This window comes from Anomaloglossus baeobatrachus, chromosome 1, assembly GCF_048569485.1.
Source record: "Anomaloglossus baeobatrachus isolate aAnoBae1 chromosome 1, aAnoBae1.hap1, whole genome shotgun sequence".
Lineage (NCBI taxonomy): Eukaryota > Metazoa > Chordata > Amphibia > Anura > Aromobatidae > Anomaloglossus > Anomaloglossus baeobatrachus.
This window is the reverse complement of record NC_134353.1, coordinates 220,673,580-220,694,341: the sequence shown is the minus strand read 5'-3', so window position 1 is coordinate 220,694,341 and position 20,762 is coordinate 220,673,580.

The window sequence follows — 20,762 nt, the reverse complement described above, 5'->3', positions numbered from 1 at the left end:
GGGTACAGTGGCAGGGTTGTGAGTCTCTGGGTAGAGGAAAGGAAGCCTGCCTTTCTATCCCTCCTAATGGGGAAATGCAGCGAGGAAATCCCTGACCTTAGCTACACAGACGCTGTCATCTTGTGCAGCTGTTAAACTCTGTTTTAAACTCTGTCACCTATGGCTCTGACCCTGCCGGTATGAGCTCTTAAAAGGACTGATAGAAAGTGCTATCCCTAAGCTGTCCAGCGCTGTGTATGGAGCGTATACAGCAGTATCGGCGATAGGAGCTGCGCCAGTGATGTCTGACACCAAGGATGCAGAAGGCAGATAATGGCGTGCTGGAGGAAAATGTCCGGTTTTATAATGCAGGGACATGTGACATGGACATCCTATCACACATGCCATGCCATTGCTTCTCTGGCTAAAAGTCCACTTAGCTGTGTGTGTGTCTGGGATTTGCTGACATGTTGGTCCGCCCCACTACATGCGCGCGCTTAGGGAAAGAAGACAAGGAAAAAAAAAAAATAATGGCGATCGCCATTATACATACAGCAGTTATCTGAATGCGCTGTTCCCGCACACTATACACTGAAATGTCATAATAGTGTGAGTCATAGAGTGACTTACACTATTACAGCGGAAAGCCAGCTAGGAATTAGCTGTTTTTTTTGCTGCTAGATCCGTTCTCGAACGTATCTAGAACTATCGAGCTTTAGCAAAAAAGCTCGAGTTCTAGTTCGATCTAGAACAGCCCCCAAAATCACTCGAGCCGCGAACTGGAGAACCTCGAACCGCGAACCGCGCTCAACTCTAGTAGTTAGAACCTGGGCTGACTGCAATCCCCTGACTATCAGACCACAATAGAAGTAGCTGCAGAGCGTTCCTAAAATCTTAGATGCCACATCACAGCCTGAGAAACTAGCTATGCCTCACAGAATGAAATAAGAAAATCTACCTTGCCTCAGAGTAGTCCCCAAAGGAGTAGATAGCCCTCCACATACAAAGATTTCGGTGATATAGGAAAACACAATATTCAGATAGGAAAAATTGATATAGCAAAGGCGAGGCCCGACTAACTAGATATAAAGCAAAGAAAAGGAACTGATTGTGGTCAGTACAAAATCCCTGTAGAAAAATACTAAACTCCTGATAGTAAAAATGGCCCTGGAGGTCATGCGACCTCACCCCCACTATATCAGGTACTCCTGTAAATAATGAGAGAAAAAAATCACCAAGAGAACACAAAATATAGAAGAGCAAATAACCAAATTTGATAGGGATAAAATCCCTTTACCTGCAGGAGAGCTAGCACAGAGGGAACCCCCATGTTAACAACACAATTGAAACAAAACTTAACCTGCAAGAAAACAGATACAAAGCAAAACAAGGAAAAAAAACACCCTAAGGTGTAAACCAGAAAGCAAGGCAAAAACTGAAACTTATCTGCAGAAGTCTTGCTCAGGGATACAGGGAAGGACAAAGCTCTAGGCCAGGAACAAAGACAGAGGAATATACAATCATAACGGGCGCCCGCAGGGCAGAAAGTGCTCTCTTATATAGACCAGATTTGTCTGCAATAGGACTTCCCCAATTACTAATTAATGCCGACACCTGTCTGAGTCACAGGCCCAGATTCAGCTCCACTACCAATCCTGGCCACCAGAGGGAGCTCCAGAACAGCACCCACACAGACAACATTCACAACAGCCAGCAATGGCATTCCCGTCAGCAACAGTTCAGTCTAGCACTATGAAACACAATGAGCAGCCAGTAGATGTGTGCCTGGCATAGCTGTGCAAGGATAGCAGCAGGATCAGCCCAGCTGAGAGTTAGGACTGACAGGTAAGAAGATGTGTGGGAGTTTAAGGCCAATAATAGTAGTACTGTCTACACTAAGAAACAGTGAACAGCAAAGAGATGTGTGGCTGTGCAGTGGCTGCCTCAAGAGATTTATAGTACAGTTGGAACGGGGCAGACAAGTAGATGTGGGGCAGTTAAGGTCAGCAATGGCAATTCCAGCAGCAGCAGTGCTACAGTGTAGATGACATGATGGACATGAAGCAGATGCCTAAAACAATGTAGTTCATCGCCTCTAGTGGCAACAGATTGATGTAAAAGCATTCAATGAGCAATCAGGCAAGCAGACAGTATTGTTGAATTAATCATTGGCATCAGCCATGGGTACATGAAAGTCTGCACTGATCTATGCCTATTTCATTTTGATGAATGTTAGGTTTTCCATGCCAGAAGCGCATAACCTGGTCAGTTTTTGGGTGACAAATTTACTGTTTGCACTGAATACTCTCTGTAAAGGCCGCTTTACACGCTACGATTTATCTGACGATCTCAGTAGTGATGTGACACGCCCAGATTGTAGTTACAATTTTAGATCGCTCATAGGTCAATTATTAGCGGTCACACGTAACGATCGCACAAGCGACGCAAAATCGTTCAGCGATATACTGTTTGATCAAGGTGGTCGTGTGGATGTTGTTCGTCGTTTGCAGGGTATCAAACGTACCAATATGTCTGCTGCGTTCCAAACGATGAACAATATTTTGAAAGTGAACGACGTATCAACGATCAACGATTTTCAACCTATTTGCGATAGTTCGGAGTCGCACGTAGGTGTCACCCGCAACAATGTCGCTAACGATGCCGGATGTGCGTCACGGAATCCGTGACCCCAACGACATATCATCAGATAAATCGTAGCGTGTAACGCCGCCTTTACATGACTCTGGAAGCTGGACATGACATTACACCTGTTATGCTCGCTGCGCGAGCAGAGATTTTAGTAAACCCACAGGGCCACAACACGCAGGAAACCTAGAGGGGCTTAACTACGGAACAACACCTGGTTTTCACCAGAGCCTCTGATGGTGAGGATGTTACACTGCAAGTGTGAGATCGGGTGCCTCTCAGGAAGACTGGTGATGTGAAGGCTGGCCCCAGGGATGCGGGAGCGATAGTCTCTGGGATAGAAAACAGCAGCAGGTGTCAAGGTCCTAACTGGAATGGATGGTTGATATGGCAGCAGCTGGTGACGATACTTTGTTGTAGCGGGTATCGTGGTTGGTGGCTGGTGTGGTGGTTTGCAGCAGCCACGGCAGGTTAGGGATAACAGCAGCAGTATACTGCAATACAAACATATGTCAGCAGCAGAAATAGCACAATACAACAGCAGCAGCAGTCTAGTGCTGGGGGACCTGAGAACTAGCAACATATTGGCCCCTTTACACACTGCAACATCACTAGCAATATCGCTGTAACGTCAACGATTTTGTGACGTAATAGCGACCTCCTCAGCGACATTGCAGTGTGTGTCACGCATCAGCGACCTGGCTCCCGCTGTGAGGTTGCTGATCGCTACAAATCTTTCAGGACCATTTTTTGGTCCTTTGTTAATCCCGCTGCGCAGCATGCATCGGTGTGTTTGACACTGTTACAACGACATCGTTAGCGACTTTCCTGTAGGTGAGCTAAAGCGTTCCCTACCAGCGAGGTCGTTCTGCAGGTTCGGGATTACTGGAAAGTCTCTAAATGCTGCTGCGTCATTGGCCAGATCTGCCTGTTTGACAGCTCACCAGCAACTGTTTAGAGACTTTCCAGCGATCCCGGCCAGGTCAGGATCGCTGGTGGGATCGCTAGAAAGTCTGTGTGTAAAGGGGCCTTTAGACTTGTTGCCCAGGCCCCTCCCATAGCGCAGAGGTGCTGTAAGTGCCTGCAGCCTTTTTAGAAAGGGGGCTTGGCCGCATGTGTGCCCTTAGAACAGATCCAGGAAGCCTGCAAGATGTGCACAACCTCCAGGAGACAGCAGCATGAGCTGGGGACAGAGTAACCACCACAGGATGGTCAGACAGGAGAGAGAGCCAAAATGCAATGATGTCAGTGTGGGCGTTACAACACCCATGACAAAATGGGCCAGTTTTTGTCACTTGTCCAATTTGTTGACCCAGACAGAAGTCTGTGGGATTAGAGCTCAGGTTATGTGCCTGAGAAAGGATATAGTCTATGTACAACTAAACTTGACTCTTTAGCCATTTCATCTGTGTTTGTGAAGTGACCCAGGTTGTTGCAATGGCTGGTAACATTTTTTGTCTATCATGTAAAGTTTACTGTAAAGGGCACTTTACACGCTGCAATCTCGCTAGCGAGATCGCTAGTGAGCGTACCCGCCCCCGTGGGTTGTGCGTCATGGCAAAATCGCTGCCCGTGGCACAGAACATTGCTTACACCCATCACACGGACTTACCTTCCCTGCAACGTCGCTGTTGCTGGTGAACCACCTCCTTTCTAAGGGGGCGGTTCATGCGGCGTCACAACGATGTCACACGGCAACTGCCAATAGAAGCGGAGGGGCGGAGATGAGCGGGCGGAATATCCTGCCTACCTGCTTCCTTCCTCATTGCCAGTGGACGCAGGTAAGGAGATGTTCGTCGTTTCTGCGGTGTCACACATAGCGATGTGTGCTGCCGCAGGAACGATGAACAACCAGCGGCATGTGTGACGCCCTGGACTAGCCAGGTTGTCACAGGTAGTCCCATACACACACGTCCCCTCCTTTAGTAAGGTGACAGCAGCCAAACTACAAAAACCTTGTCACCTCCCTCCAGGTTTGATGTTCACACCAGGGGGGTGGAGACAGGCGGTTGGCTCCTCCCACCGAGGAGTTCACAGGCCCAGAGGCGGGAAAAACAGTAGTCTAGATGAGCCTTGACAGTGAAGTGGAGTGGAGTGAAGTTCAAGGGCAGACCTGTGCCTAGGTCTGCCATAGTCTACACCAGGTGTCTGGGTTGAAGCCCAGTCACCTCTGGCAAGGAGGCAGACGGTGGTGGCCACCTGCAGGAGCTGGGATAACAGCCGGTGGAACCGTAGGGACCGGGGACGGGCGGTGGCCCGCCGGTATCGAACCGGGGAACCGATTGGAAACCGGATCACCAGGAGGGGTACTCAGAACCAGTACGAGGCCCAGAAACAACCGGGCTGAGTCAAATCAACTGATTGAGGACTGGACTTTAGGACCTTTCCTACATAAGACCCGACTGAAGTACCATAGGGGTAAAGCCACCGCCCAGGCATAGAGACCCGAGGGACCAGCGTCTGCGTGCAAAGAGGGCTTTCCCGACGCATATCAAACCGAGGAGCGGACTACCGTTGCTCAGGCATAGGAGTCATGATTTCTACATAATTGAGGTGCAGGAGAAAGGTGGAAACCACAAACCTATTAACGGGAAAACTGCAGCCGGCTGCGGGCACCGTTCACCATCTTGTTTGGTTTACCAGAGAGACTCCAGCGTGTTTGTCATAGTGAGTACAACAGTGCCTTCGGGCCTCGCACCGCATCGACACCCCAGTACGCATCCATCCCCTCGCCTGTGCATCTCCCCCAGGCCCCCGGGACCATCATCCCCCCTACCCATGGAGGGGGTCAACAACAAGTTGCACAACACCGTCCATGGGAGCCTAGTCAACGGCAGCGGTGGTGGTCCACAATCCGTGGGTGGCATCACGAACTTCAATCCCCTGCAAACAACTGCGGCTCCGGCCGTGGACCTCCCCACCGAAGTCCCTACATGTAGCGCCAACCCCCTTTCAGAGCGACGTGACCCCCCCGGGTCCATGAAGAGCTCTAGCCACCCACCGACGAGCACGGATCCGAGCGGCTTGGCAGCCGGCCGAGCCCCGGGGCGGTACACATGCACCACCAACGATATTATGAAAAGGAGCGACGTGTCAACGATCAACGTTTTTTCATGTTTTTGCGATCGTTGATCATCGCTCCTAGGTGTCACACGCTGCGATGTCGCTAACGACGCCGGATGTGCGTCACTAACGACGTGACTCCGACGATATATCGTTAGCGATGTCGCAGCGTGTAAAGCACCCTTAAGTGTTGCTGCCGCTGTTTCAACTACTTGTTGGAGACCTAAGACGGGCACAGGCATGGGAATGTTGCGTCTGCATGGGTCATAGAGTGGTCTGCTGGTCTGTCACGTGGATAACTGGCATTCACTATGTAAAAGCTTCATAGATCAGAGAACAGTCCACCTGGGTAATAACCCTATTTAGACTCCCATTTGAAAGCTGAATAAAATTCCCTCATTTTGCTTTTATAACAAGTGTCTAAAAGAGTGGCTATAAAATAATTTAACTATCATCTCACAGGTAGCCAGTGTGGGGGAAAGTCAGTACACAGCAGACCTGACAGCACTGAGATAAGAGAGATGCAGCTGAAAATGTGTTTGTAATGAGTGTCAGTCATAATCATACACAGCTCTAGAGTGAGACCAAGAGAGCAGACTGTCAGTCATTACATGCCTCACATTGGTAACGCCCCCTTTCATTTAAAATAAACTCTAAAGGCAGATTCTCGTGCAGATCTACAGTATGTCAGGCCCATAGATCCTAACAGCTCATTTGCATTTAAGAAAAACATGGATTTCTCTGGAATAAGAGATCAGAGTGCAAGGTATCCATTAATTAAGCTTTCTATGACCTGCATATCCTTATAGACAGTTTAGGAGGCTTGATCCCACAGATAGATTCCATCTATTGCTGCTGCTGATCGTTATATCTACTAATTTAAGAGCGTACAATTGGGTTTTGGAAACTGGATTGAAGATTAGTGTGCTTTTCCATTGCCTAGTTAAGTAATTCTGATTGAGTGGGTTTTATCACTTTACAAGAAGGACACTATTTTACCGTAAAAAAACTTTCAATGTATTGTAATGCATGTTCCTGTAGAAAGAACTAGAACATTTGTATCTTAAAACCCTGCAACATTACCATGTGAACTGTTTGTCTTGATATTTCAATAGAGAAGTATGTTCATAGTATTTTCTAGCACCTATAATTCATTATCTCGGCTGTCAGGTCCTGAATTGTAAGTGTCTTTAATGAAGCCTAATAATGCCATTTAAAATGCTGTAGCAGGATGGTAAAATAGCTTTTAAAACACGTTTGACAAGAATGACTGTCTTGATTGTTAAGACGCTGCTTCTCTATGATTATATTTCACATAGTGCATATATTTTATTGTTGTATTTCATTACACAATCCTGTTTGCATTCTTAGGCGGGCTTTGCACACTACGACATCGCAGGTGCGATGTCGGTGGGGTCAAATTGAAAATGACGTACTTCCGGCATCGCATGCGACATCGTAGTGTGTAAAGGCTCGATGATACAATTAACGAGCGCAAAAGCGTCGTAATCGTATCATCGGTGCAGCGTCGGCGAAATCCATAATTACGCTGACGCAATGGTCCGATGTTGTTCCTCGCTCCTGCGGCAGCACACATCGCTGTGTGTGAAGTCGCAGGAGCGAGGAACATCTCCTACCGGTGTCACCGCGGCTTCCGTAGGATATGCAGAAGGAAGGAGGTGGGCGGGATGTTTACATTCCGCTCATCTCCGCCCCTCCGCTCCTATTGGCTGCCTGCCGTGTGACGTCGCAGTAACGCCGCACGACCCGCCCCCTTAATAAGGGCAGGTGAGTCCATGTGAAGCTGCCGTAGCGATAATGTTCGCTACGGCAGCTATCACAAGGATATCGCAGTTTCGACGGGGGAAGGCACTATCGCGCTCGGCATCGCAGCATTGGCTTGCGATGTCGTAGTGTGCAAAGTGCCCCTTAGTCCTCCACAAGATTGGTGAAAAGCAAAAAAAATAAAGATTTTCAGCTCAGAATCCCTTTCTTTCTAGAGTTTTCCATGACCATTCAACTTGTATCATGTTATAGTTCTTAATGTCTATTTTATAACCCTACAAGTTCCAACATTTTCAAAGGATTGCATACATTTTTAATAGGATTTTACCCATAATGCCCATACAAATATGCAACTCCTGTGCAGCTTAGCTTCCAAAAACTAAAGTTATTAACAGAATCTCTTAATTTACAAGCAAAAGTAATTCCTACCATAGACTTGTAGGGATGGAGGGAAAGCAAACTCCCATCCTTTTACATTCAAGCTTGGTCAGCACAATAGATGCTGTATTTATATTTATTTTAGCTTCCCTTTAAGTGATATATGTAACTTTGTACTTTATCAATTAAACATTTACATTGATAATATATTGTACAGACCTATTGTTTGAACAGAACGAAAAGGTCAGACAGATAAACTTTACAAAGTATTAGGGGGCTTTACACGATGTAACATCGCTAGCGATAGCTAGCGATGTCGTGCGAGATAGCACCCGCCCCCGTCGCTCGTGCGACATTTGGAGATCGCTGCCGTAGCAAACATTATCGCTACGGCAGCGTCACATGCACATACCTTGTCAGCGACGTCGCTGTGACCGCCGAAAAATCCCTCCTTCAAGGGGGAGGTGCGTTCAGTGTCATAGCGACGTCACTGCGGTGTCACTAAGCGGCCGGCCAATAGCAGAGGAGGGGCAGAGATAAGCAGCCGGAAGATGCCGCCCACCTCCTTCCTTCCTCATTGCCGGTGGACGCAGGTAAGGAAATGTTCGTCGTTTCTGCGGTGTCAGACATAGCGATGTGTGCTGCCGCAGGAACGACGAACAACATTGTACCTGCAGCAGCAACGATATTAAGGAAATGAACGACGTGTCAACGAGCAACGATTTTTCACGTTTTTGTGCTCGTTGATCGTTGCTCATTTGTGTCACACGCTGCGATGTCGCTACCGGCGCCGGATGTGCGTCACTAACAGCGTGACCTCGACGATATATCGGTAGCGATGTCGCAGAGTGTAAAGCACCCTTAACTATATTTCACAGAAATACCTAATTAAACCTCTACTCTCCCCAAAAAATTATTCAGCTAAGTAGGCAGGTTCACGGCACATAAACACAGTCACAGAAGGACATACCTCCCAGTTTTTATCAACAAGAAAACGAACATATGTATTCTTTCACATACACACACAGTTAATATGCCCCTATTGATGCCCTTACTGTTCTCACCCACTAAGGCACCCATTATACTCCCAAAAAATTCACACACACACAACATATAATACCCCCATAATGAACTCCCCCACTCAAAGTTCCCCCACAGTATTTATAGTTCCTCTGAAAAAATGGAGAGCTCCGCTCTCTTGCCAAGTAGCCTCCATGTGCTGACATGGCTACAGGCAGGGTGCATGACGCCTACTTGTTGCTTGCTGTTGGTGCTCATCACCCCTAAGGACAGTCATCAAAGTCAATGGGTAGCAAGACACGCAACACCAGAGTTCACTTAGTGAAAAAGTTTTTGTTTACCTTTATTCTTCACACCATTATGGCACACATGGCTTTCCGCTCTCTCTCTCTTTGGAGTACTACTCTTAATTCTGTCCCCGGCTATTTCGGACCTAATCCTCAAGACTTCGGGGTCTGCACCTCCTTCCCCTAATACCACACACCTTGATTCACTTCTGTGCCCCAACAGCTTCTCTAGCCAGACTATTCTCTAAGCCTGCAGGAGTGATCCATATGCTGCAGACCTCCAGAGGTTATGTTGGGTTCCCTGACTGGCCCTAGTACCAAGGCAATATCTTCTCACTTTGTACCCTCTTCTTTGACTTACTTTGGAGTTTCGTCTTCTAACCATACTCACCTGCTATCTGTCATTCCTCCTTTTAACCATATCTTATCTAACATCTCTTCTGAAACTTGCCTCACCACCAGCTAACCCAACCACTAGATGGCATAATTTGGTAACCTGATAGACAGTTCTAACTTTTCTACTTCTGGAACCTATTCTTCTCTTAAAAAAAAAAAAGATACATATTGTAGCGCCTGCTCCCGCCAGATGCCGAGGGGGGCGCTCTCCCTCACATCTGCCCAGCCCCAGCATGGCCCCCACGTGCACTCCACCCCGGCAGCGACGTGCTTCCTCTTACCTGTCCCATGGCTCTGCTCACTCCCGGGTCAGGCGTCCTCTTCCTGGAGCTGCTGCAGTCTCTTCCTGTCTCCCATCCACACACAATTCTGCAGTGAGCAACTCTAGGCTGCACGTGAGGCCACGCCCCCGTTCTTAAAGCAGCAGTGCCTCATTTTCTGGAAGTGACCTCAGAGGCCACCTGTTATCTAAAGACTATTTAGGTTCACCTCCCTCGGCAGCAGGCACCCGAGCAACGCTTCTACTAGAGCCCTGCTAGTGTTTAGGCCCCTTTGTACTACTGTTATCCGTGTGTTCCTGCCCGCTACTAATACTCTCTCACCGTAGTGCCATCTGTACCTTCCGGCTGTGGACGTCACCAGCCATACCCGCAGTGGACGTCACCGGCCATACCCGCAGTGGACGTCACCGGCCATACCCGTACTGGACGTCACCGGCCATACCCACAGTGAACGTCTCCATGCCACCTGCTGTGATCATCTCCGGTGCCACACCCGTGTTCTGCCTGCTGCGGACGTCATACCCGAGCTACGCCTGGCCGTACAGAGACTCCTACCACCGGTTCCTGGCTGCCGTGCATCTAGGCGTTCTGTGGAGGCACCGCACAGTCCCTGTATAGGGGTTCGCTGCTGGTCGCCTTCTCAGGGAAGTCCGGGGCACGGTCCAGTGAGTACGCCTCCCGACGTTCGCCGCTCCTCGGTGAGCGTAACACATATCAACACATACATTTTATAATATTCAACAGTATATAGTAAACACAAAAAGAAAAGTACAGTAATATCATGGGGGCACCCTCACCTATTACACCCCTATAGTGCACCAAGTCAAGTATAACGTTTCCACAATGCACGCAACACAGTATAATGCTACCATAGTGTGAATACACAACAACAAAGCCTGCGGAGACACCATAACAGGTTTCTCAACACTGGCAGGAAACTAGCCAGGTCTTTCACTGGGAAGGAACAACCACGGGAAGGGCAGTCTCCAGTCAAGGAGACCACCTATACCAAACATGGTATCCATCCACAGACAGCTTTTTCGGGGTATTTGCCCCTCATCAGTGTGGAGTAGAAAACTGGCTAGTGGGAGCAATGCCTAGTAGAAGACTACATAAGCATGTATAGTTGACCTTAGGGAGATCAACATCGAACACCGCGGAGACACCATCACATGTTTCTCAACGCAGTGATTCTAGAGCAATGCCCCATAGGAAATATTCAAAACAAGAAAGCCTGCGGAGACACCATAACAGGTTTCTCAACACTGGCAGGAAACTAGCCAGGTCTTTCACTGGGAAGGAACAACCACGGGAAGGGCAGTCTCCAGTCAAGGAGACCACCTATACCAAACATGGTATCCATCCACAGACAGCTGTTTCGGGGTATTTGCCCCTCATCAGTGTAGAGTAGGAAGCTGGCTAGTGGGATAAATGCCTAGTAAAAGACTACATAAGCAAGGATAGTTGACCTTAGGGAGATCAACATCCAACACCGCGGAGACACCATCACGTGTTTCTCAACACAGTGATTCTAGAGCAATGCCCTCTGGGAAATATTCAAAACAAGAATGCCTGCGGAGACACCATCACATGTTTCTCAACGCTGGCAGGAAACTAGCCAGGTCTTTCACCGGGAAGGAACAAGCACAGGAAGGGCAGCTGTTCCGGGGTATTTGCCCCTCATCAGTGTGGAGTAGGAAACTGGCTAGTGGGAGCAATGCCTAGTAGAAGACTACATAAGCAAGGATAGTTGACCTTAGGGAGATCAACATCCAACACCGCGGAGACACCATCACGTGTTTCTCAACGCAGTGATTCTAGAGCAATGCCCCCAGGGAAATAACGGACGCCGCGTTCGAGGTCGGTTCGGTGAGCCGTTCGAAGAACCTCTCGAACCCCATTGAAAACAATGGGAGGCAATCACAAACACATAAAAACACATTATAAATATACACATACAGTTAATAAACATTGCCATAACACTTACCGGTCCCTGCGATGCGTCCTGCACTCTGTCTCCTGCCGCTATTCCTTCCGATGATCGCTGCGTCCTCCCGGTAACCAGCACTGATGATAGGACCTATTGTGATGTCAAAATAGCATGTGACCAGTCACGAGTCTGTTGTCTCATTGGCTACAGACTGGTCACATGGCTTTGACATCATGCTAGGACCTGTCAGTGCATCTCTCCAGTACGCGGTGATCGTTTGTGTATCTCTGTGTACCGGCGACATGCTCTGGCACACGGTCGGGTTCCCGGTCTGCTTCCCCGTTCCCTTATTCACCGGCTGCTACAGCCGTCAATAATGGAGATCACTATTGCTATAGCAACGTGCCTGTCAGTGGTGACGTCACCGCTAACAGCACACAGCCTCTGATCACTCGCGGAGTGAAAAGACTGCACAGGAAGCAGCACCGTCTTCTTCTAATGCAGCACTGCTGATGTAGCAGAGCTGCATGTGTTGAAGGAGAAAGAAGACAGAAGAGCAGGATTGTGGAGGGATAAGAGGGAGTAATACACATAGTCTTTAAGTGTGTCTGTGTATTTATTTCTATTAAAGTATTTTTTCTCTGTGTGGTGTCTTTTTTAACCCTTTATTGGAGATTCTAAATGGCTGGGTCAAACTTTCCTGACATTAAGAATCTCTGGCTTAATACTAGCTAGTAAAACAAAGCTAGGAGTAACTCATGATTACCCAGCAAGCCACCCGGCTCCAGGGCTGTTGGAAGAGTTGGATACAGCGCTAAATGATGGCGCTTCTATGAAAGTGCCATTTTCTGGGGCGGCTGCGGATTGCAATTCGCAGCAGAGGCGCCCAGAAACCTCGGGCTAACCTGTGCTGCGGATTCCAATCCCCAGCTGCCTAGTTGTACCTGGCTGGACACAAAAATATGGCGGAGCCCACGTCATTTGTTTTTTAATTATTTCATGAAATAAGTGAAATAATTAAAAAAAAACGGGCTTCCCTATATTTTTGGTTCCCAGCCGGGTAAAAATAGGCAGCCGGGGGTTGGGGGCAGCCGTACCGGCCTGCTGTACCTGGCTAGCATACAAAAACATGGCGAAGCCCACATCATTTTTTTGGTGGGCAAAAAACTCCTGCATACAGTCCTGGATGGAGTATGCTGAGCCTTGTAGTTCTGCAGCTGCTGTCTGCTCTCCTGCATACACTAGTGAATGGAGCATGCTGAGCCTTGTCGTTCTGCAGCTGCTGTCTGCTCTCCTCCATACAGACAGACAGCAGCTGCAGAACTACAAGGCTCAACATACTCCATCCAGGACTGTATGCAGGAGCTTTTTGCACCCCCGAAAAATTATGTGGGCTTCGCCATATTTTTGTATGCTAGCCAGGTACAGCAGGCAGCTACGGGCTGCTGCCAACCCCCAGCTGCCTATTTGTACCCGGCTGGGAACCAAAAATATAGGGAAGCCCTTTTTTTATCATTTCATGAATTTCATGACATAATTAAAAAACAAATGACGTGGGCTTCACCATATTTTTGTGTCCAGCCAGGTACAACTAGGCCACTGGGGATTGGAATCCACAGCACAGGTTGGCCTGAGGTTTCTGGGCCCCTCTGCTGCAAATTGCAGTCCGCAGCTGCCCCAGAAAATGGCGCTTTCATAGAACCGCCATCTTCTGGCGCTGCATCCAACTCTTCCAGCTGCCCTGATGACGGGTGGCTCGCTGGGTAATAATGGGGTTAGGGCTAGCTGTATATTATCAACTGGCCCTAAGCCCGAAATTCATGGTATCATGCCAATATTAGACATAGCCACCATGAATTTCTAGTACCGATAAAAAGAACCACAACACACAGAAAAATATTTTTATTATAAATAAAACACAACACAATCAGTGACTCCATCTTTATTGAAATAAAGAACCCCCCAAAGCGATCAGATGATGTGTCAGGTTCAAGGGCCTGAATACCATGACAGCAGCTGATTGTATAAGCGGCTTTTATACAATCAGCTGATGCATCAGTGCAAAAAAACAACAAAACAAACTACACACTTCATTGCAGACTCCTGTCCGACAGCATCAGCTGATAGTTTAGCCGGCCGGGCGGTAAAAAGCTGGCCTCACCGCTCGACTTATAGTGTCAGCTGATCCCGTCAGGTGACCGCATCAGCTGATCATCGCCAGGTCTGAGAAAGAGAGAGAGAGAAAGAAGAGAGAGAGAGAAAGAAGAGAGAGAAAGAGAGAAAGAAGAGAGAGAAAGAGAGAAAGAAAAGAGAGGAAGAAGAGAGAGAGAGAAAGAAGAGAGAGAAGAGAAAGAGGAGAAAGATGAGAAAGAAGAGAAAGTAGAGAAAGAAGAGAAAGAAAGGAGAGAGAGAAAGGAGAGAAAGAAAGGAGAGAGAAAGGAGAGAAAGAAAGGAGAGAGAGAAAGGAGAGAAAGAAAGGAGAGAAAGAAAGGAGAGAAAGAAAGGAGAGAGAAAGAAGAGAAAGAGAGAGAGAAAGAAAGGAGAGAGAGAAAGGAGAGAGATAGAGAGAGAGAGCTCACAGCTGATGTCCGGCTCCTGAAAGGAGAGAGAGAGAGAAAAGATAGAGCAAATTTAAGGAGAGAGAGAAAGGAGAGAGAGAGAGAGAGAGAGAGAGAGAGAAAGGAGAGAGATAGGAAGAGAGAGAGAGCTCACAGCTGATGTCCGGCTCCATCCCCTCAGTGCATAATTAAATTATAATTATAAATATATTATAAAGATAATTTAAAATTAAAAAAAAAAAAAAATAATTCTTTACCGGGTCTAGAATTCGCGACCTTATGTTTCTAAGGTGAGCGCTCTATCCACTCAGCTATTGCCTCTAATTTGAAAAATAGGTAGAAATTTGGTAATCTTGAAGTCTGGATTGCTGAAGTCTCAGCTGACCACGCGATTCACTTGATTGCTATGTGGAGCTGACAGAGCACTCGTGTTCTGTAGCAGAGCTGACAGTGTCGTGTGGATTACGTCAGACCTGGAGGGGTTTTGGAGGATTTTAATAAAATGGTGAAACTGTGTTTTCCAGGACGCCACATGACAGCACGGTAGGAGTTGCTCCTTTGACCTTTACAGGGACAGGAAAACACAAGAGTTTAAAAGCCCCTCCCCATCCCCCTTTCCTCAGTGTTTTTCCTGTCCCTGTACAGGACGGACGCAAGTCTTACCGTCGGATGTATGGGGTCCAGGCGGATCGGGGGGGGGCTTGCTCTCTCCTTCCTGCCAGTCAAGCAGCCCCTGGCCGACACTTCTGTTACAGAGGTCCCTCAGCCGACCGGTGGAGCGAGATCTCCCGGCACCATGCCGCTTCCCTCAGGTGAGGGCTCTCGGCAGCCCGCTGTTTGCTGCCGGCCATGGGGCACTTCCGCGTCTGCGCAGGCCGTGCGTTCCAGCATGACTCGCACGCTGACGCATGCGCCGTGCGGAGATCACCGCATTTCCGGGTTCGGAATTTGGCGGTGGCCTGGGAGGCAGCAGGTGTTCCGGAACAGAGCACTGAAGGCGGGAATGGACCCTGACGTCGCAGAACCAGGTAATAAAACCGGGGTACCGGGGGACGGCTCTGTATTCTCTGTATTCCACTTGTCATGGAGGATGATCGGTCAGATGCTGGAGCCCCTGCAGAATCCCAGGGTCATGTGAGTGCAGACGTACCTGGGTTAGGACCAGGGATGCTAGGGGTGGTCACTGATTCAGTCTACCCCTTCATTTTTAGGAGTCTTCCACGCGCACCAGCACTATTCCTAGGAAAGCCCAGAGAAAATTTGTCAGGACAAAAAAATGTGCAGTCTGCCATTTACAGCTGTCAGAGTCCTGTACGAAACAGTTATGTGATCCTTGCATAGCAGACTTAGTCTCCAGTGAACAAACTTCCCTGCTGACAGACATGAGGGCTATGATACAAGAGGAAGTGCAGTCGGTCATTGCCAGTACATCATCCCACCAGGAATGTCGAGACATGCCTCACAAACGACAACGACAGGACATAGAATTCTCTTCAGAGGAGGGAGAGATTTCTTATGACTCTGAGTCTCAGTTAGAAGAGGAGACGGCAGGTCCGGCACCGGAGGAGGGCCGTAGGTATCTCTTTTCCTCCTGTGATACGGATGAACTGCTTCGAGCTGTCAGAAAGACCATGATGGTGGAGGAGCAGGAGAAACCGAGGTCTGTCCAGGATGAAATGTTCGGTGGACTAAGGTCTCAACGCCATCGAGTGTTCCCCGTCAATTTGTCATGTCAGAGCAATGATCATGGAGGAATGGCAGGAGGCTGAGAAAAAATTAGTAATTCCCAGGGAATTTAGGGCTCGCCTCCCATTTGAGCCGGACGATATTAAGGACTGGGAAGAGGTGCCTAAAATCGATGTCCCGGTGGCTAAGGTAGCTAGAAAGACTGCTATCCCATTTGAGGACTCATCTGGGTTGAAAGACCCAATGGACAGAAAGGCAGACAGCCTTCTAAAAAGGGCATGGGAAGCTGCAGCCACCACTATCAAGACTAACATTGCAGCTACGTCTGTGGCCCGCTCCATGTCCAGGTGGTTGGATGACCTAGAATCCCAGTTTGTGGATAGGGCTCCCATGGAGTCGGTCCAGGAGTCTATATCCCTCCTGAAACTTGCCACAGGGTTTATGGCAGATGCTTCAGCGGAATCAATTCGATTTTCTGCTAGAAATGAAGCATTGACTAATTCTGCCCGCAGGGCCATTTGGTTAAAAACGTGGTCAGGGGATTGTGCCTCTAAAAACAAATTATGTGCTATCCCTTTTTCAGGTGTGAGAGTTTTTGGTCCCGCTCTTGACGAGATCCTAGAAAAAGCGTCTGATAAGAAAGGGGGATTCCTCGAGGAAAGGTCTCGTCGGGGTCCTCCTACCCGTCGGTTTCGTCCCTTTAGGAATCCTGACTACAAAAGTAGGGGTAAAATGGGTAGGTGGAGTTATTATAAAGGAGGAAAGGAGAGGAATCCCTCCTTTGACAATAGAAAGAACCACAATCGGTCCTGACGCCAAGGTGGGAGGCCGTCTGGTGGAGTTTCAATCAGAGTGGGCACGTATCACGTCCAATCCTTGGGTTCTCCAGGTGGTATCAGGAGGTCTCATGATAGAATTCTCTCGGGTGCCCCCCGACAGATTTCTTCTCACACAAATTCGCTCCCCAGACTCGTCCTACCAGCTCTGGTCCGAGGTTCAAAATCTGTTGCATACCCGAGCAATACGTCCGGTTCCTCGTCAGGAACGCTTCAGGGGCCACTACTCCAGTCTCTTTACCGTCCTAAAACCGTCGGGAGATGTGCGCACGATTATCAATCTTAAACCCCTAAATCGAGTTGTTCGCTACAAAAAATTCCGTATGGAATCCATCAGATCGGCTATCCCACTCATCGGTCTACATTCAGTTATGGCCACAATAGATCTGTCAAGCGCATATTATCACATCTCTATACACTCGGCCAGTCAAAAGTTCCTGAGGTTTGCTTTGGAAAACCAGGGCGTAATCTATCACTACCAGTTCCGGTGTCTTCCTTTTGGCCTATCATCCGCTCCCCGAACCTTCACAAACGTTATGGCAGAGGTAGTGGCCCACCTCAGAACATTGGGGGTCACCGTCGTTCCTTACCTGGACGATCTCCTCCTCATTGCAGCCAACCCAGGAGAATTGTCCCACCAGGTGGAGCTCGCTCTATTCCACCTCCAGAGTCTGGGGTGGATGGTGAACATTCACAAATCAAATTTACTGGCAGAATCCAGAAAAATTTTCCTCGGCATACTTCTGGACTCGGATGTGAGAATGTCATTCTTACCGGCATCAAAGATAAGATCACTTCAACACAAGATACGGGCCTTCCAAAGTCAAGAGAAATGCACTGTCCGGGAGGCTATGCGGGTGTTGGGTCTGATGACGTCATGTATCCCATGTGTCCGGTGGAGCCAGTTCCATTCAAGACCGCTTCAACAGCTGATCCTTTCCAAACCAGTGGGTCGCTACTGCTCGCTGACCAGCCGACACACCTTGAACCGCAAAATTGTCCTTCCAGTTCGGCTCCGACACGATCTGCGATGGTGGACAAACGAAAAACATTTATCGGTGGGAGTTCATTGGGACTGCTCGCCGTCAGTTACGCTCATTACCGACGCCAGCCAGACAGGTTGGGGGGCACACGTGGGCAAGGTATCCTTCCAGGGGATATGGCCACACCGGTTGATGGCCTGCTCTTCCAACTACAGGGAGTTGAACGCAGTCTGGCAGGCCCTCAACAGCAAACAGCACTTATTCCTGCATCAACATGTCCGTATCCTCTCGGACAATGTGACAACGGTCGCGTTCCTCAGACACCAGGGCGGCCCGAGACATCATCAGTTGCAAACATTAGCGCACCTCATATTCCGCTGGGCCGAGACCTCTGTTCTGTCCATTTCGGCTGTGCACCTGAAGGGATCGGACAATTGTCTGGCGGATTATCTCAGCAGACACCAGATCGACCCCGCAGGTTGGTGTCTCCACAATGCAGTATTCCAGTCACTAATTGCCCGGTGGGGGACGCCTCATTGGGATCTGTTCGCGTCCAGGACCAACTCGAAGTGCGAGAACTTCTTCTCTCTCAATCCCAACGACCGACCGGCAGCAGTGGATGCGCTGTCTCAACCTTGGGGCATGGACCTGGCATATACCTTTCCCCCTCTTCCATTGATCTCCAGAGTCCTTCAGAAGATCCGTCAGGACAGGGCCAAAGTCATCCTCATTGTTCCATTTTGGCCAAGAAGGAGCTGGTTCTCGCTCCTGAACAACATGGCAGTAGACGAGCCCGTTCTCCTTCCCCTGAGGGAGGATCTACTCAGCCAGGGTCCAGTGTTCCACCACAATCTTCGCAATCTTCATCTCTCAGCTTGGATCCTGAAGGGCGGTTCTTGAAGATTAAGGGCTTGTCTGCGGCGGTTATTACTACACTGCAAGCCAGTAGGAAGCCGGTTACCCAAACGATTTATCGGCGGATCTGGGCCAGATTTTGTGCCTTCCTCGGTGAGGAACCAAGAGACAGTGCCCAACCGGATATTCCTCGGATCCTTGATTTTCATCAGGAGGGTTTCCACCAGGGCCTGAAACCCAGTACAATTAAAGTCCAGATCTCGGCGCTCAGTGTCTTCTTCGATACTTCCCTCGCTTCCCATCCTTGGATTGTCCGTTTTGTCAAAGGACTTCAGAGATTGCGGCCTACTATTAGATCCACAGTTCCTCCATGGGATCTGGGTCTGGTTCTTAAGGGACTCTGCGAGGGACCGTTCGAGCCTCTGGATGAGGTCTCCATTCAGCAATTATCCTTCAAAACGGCTTTTTTGGTGGCCATTACCACCGCAAAGAGGATAGGCAAACTGCAAGCATTATCCATTCGTCCTCCATATCTACAGATCCTGCCCGACAGAATTATTTTGAAGCTTGATCCCACATTCCGACCGAAGGTGGTGTCTGTGTCTAATCTAGAACAAGAAGTGGTCTTACCAGCAATCTGTTCCGATTCTTCCACCCGCACAGATGATTCCCTTCGCTTTCTGGACGTCAGAAGAGCGGTGCTGGCTTATTTGGAAGCTACCCGGAGCTGGCGGATAGATTCAACCCTTTTTGTGCAATTTGCAGGAAAAAACCGAGGGAAGACGGTGTCTAAGACAACTCTGTCTCGGTGGGTTAGGTCTACTATTTCTGCTACTTACCAGTACGCGGGTCGCAAACCCCCCACTCTCCTTAGGGCTCACTCCACCAGGGCTCTGTCTACTTCATGGGCAGAAAGGGCGGGGGTGTCCCTAGAACAAATCTGCCGTACAGCGACGTGGTCTGGTCCCCACACATTTTGTAAGCACTATCAACTGGATCTTCTCACTGAGCAACAAACATTGTTCGGTAGGAAGGTTCTACAGGCTGTGGTCCCACCCTCATAGGGATTACTTTGGCATTCTCCTACCGTGCTGTCATGTGGCGTCCTGGAAAATAGGAATTACTACTTACCGGTAATGATGTTTCCAGGAGCCAACATGACAGCACTCTTGTTTCCCTCCCGTTTGCTTATGTTTTGTATTGTTGTACATTCTGCATTAATAAAATGGTGTTATCTCCCATCCTGGTGTGGTACTTTAAAAATCACTGAGGAAAGGGGGATGGGGAGGGGCTTTTAAACTCTTGCGTTTTCCTGTCCCTGTAAAGGTCAAAGGAGCAACTCCTACCGTGCTGTCATGTTGGCTCCTGGAAACATCATTACCGGTAAGTAGTAATTCCTATTTTTTTTGTCTTTTATTCGAAATAAAGGATTTTTCGCGATATGTGTTTATTTACTTTCACTTTATAAATAGATAATAATTATAATATAAAATTAAAATTCTTTACCGGGACCAGAACTCCCAACGTTATGCTTCTTAGGCAGGTGCTTTAGCCACTAGTCTAGTGCCTCTAATGATATAGTTAGGCAGATTTGGTAATCTTGAAGCCTGCAGTGCTAACCGCGTGAGTCACTTCATTGCTACGGTGCCACTACATCATTAGGGAGCAGAGCTGACAGCGTTGTGTGGATTACTTTGGACCTGGAGGGGTATTTTTGGAATTAGTAAAGGGGTGAACCAAGGTGTTTTTTGTCTTTTATTCCAAATAAAGGATTTTTCGCGGTGTGTGTTTCTTTACTTTAACTTTCAGTTTATTCATAAAAGGTATCTCGGGGAGACGCCTGGCATGGTTAAACTCATTATTACCCCGACTGCCACCGCACCAGTGCAATTCGGGATGAGCTGGGTGGAGTCCCCCGGGACTGTCGCACCTAATGGATGCGGCTATTCTGGCAGGCTGCTGGGTGATATTGTTAGGTTGGAGGGCTCCCCATACCGTGGCGCTCTCCATCCTGACAATTCCAGCCATGTGGCTATATCCTGGCTGGTATCAAATATGGGGGACACCGCATTTTTATTT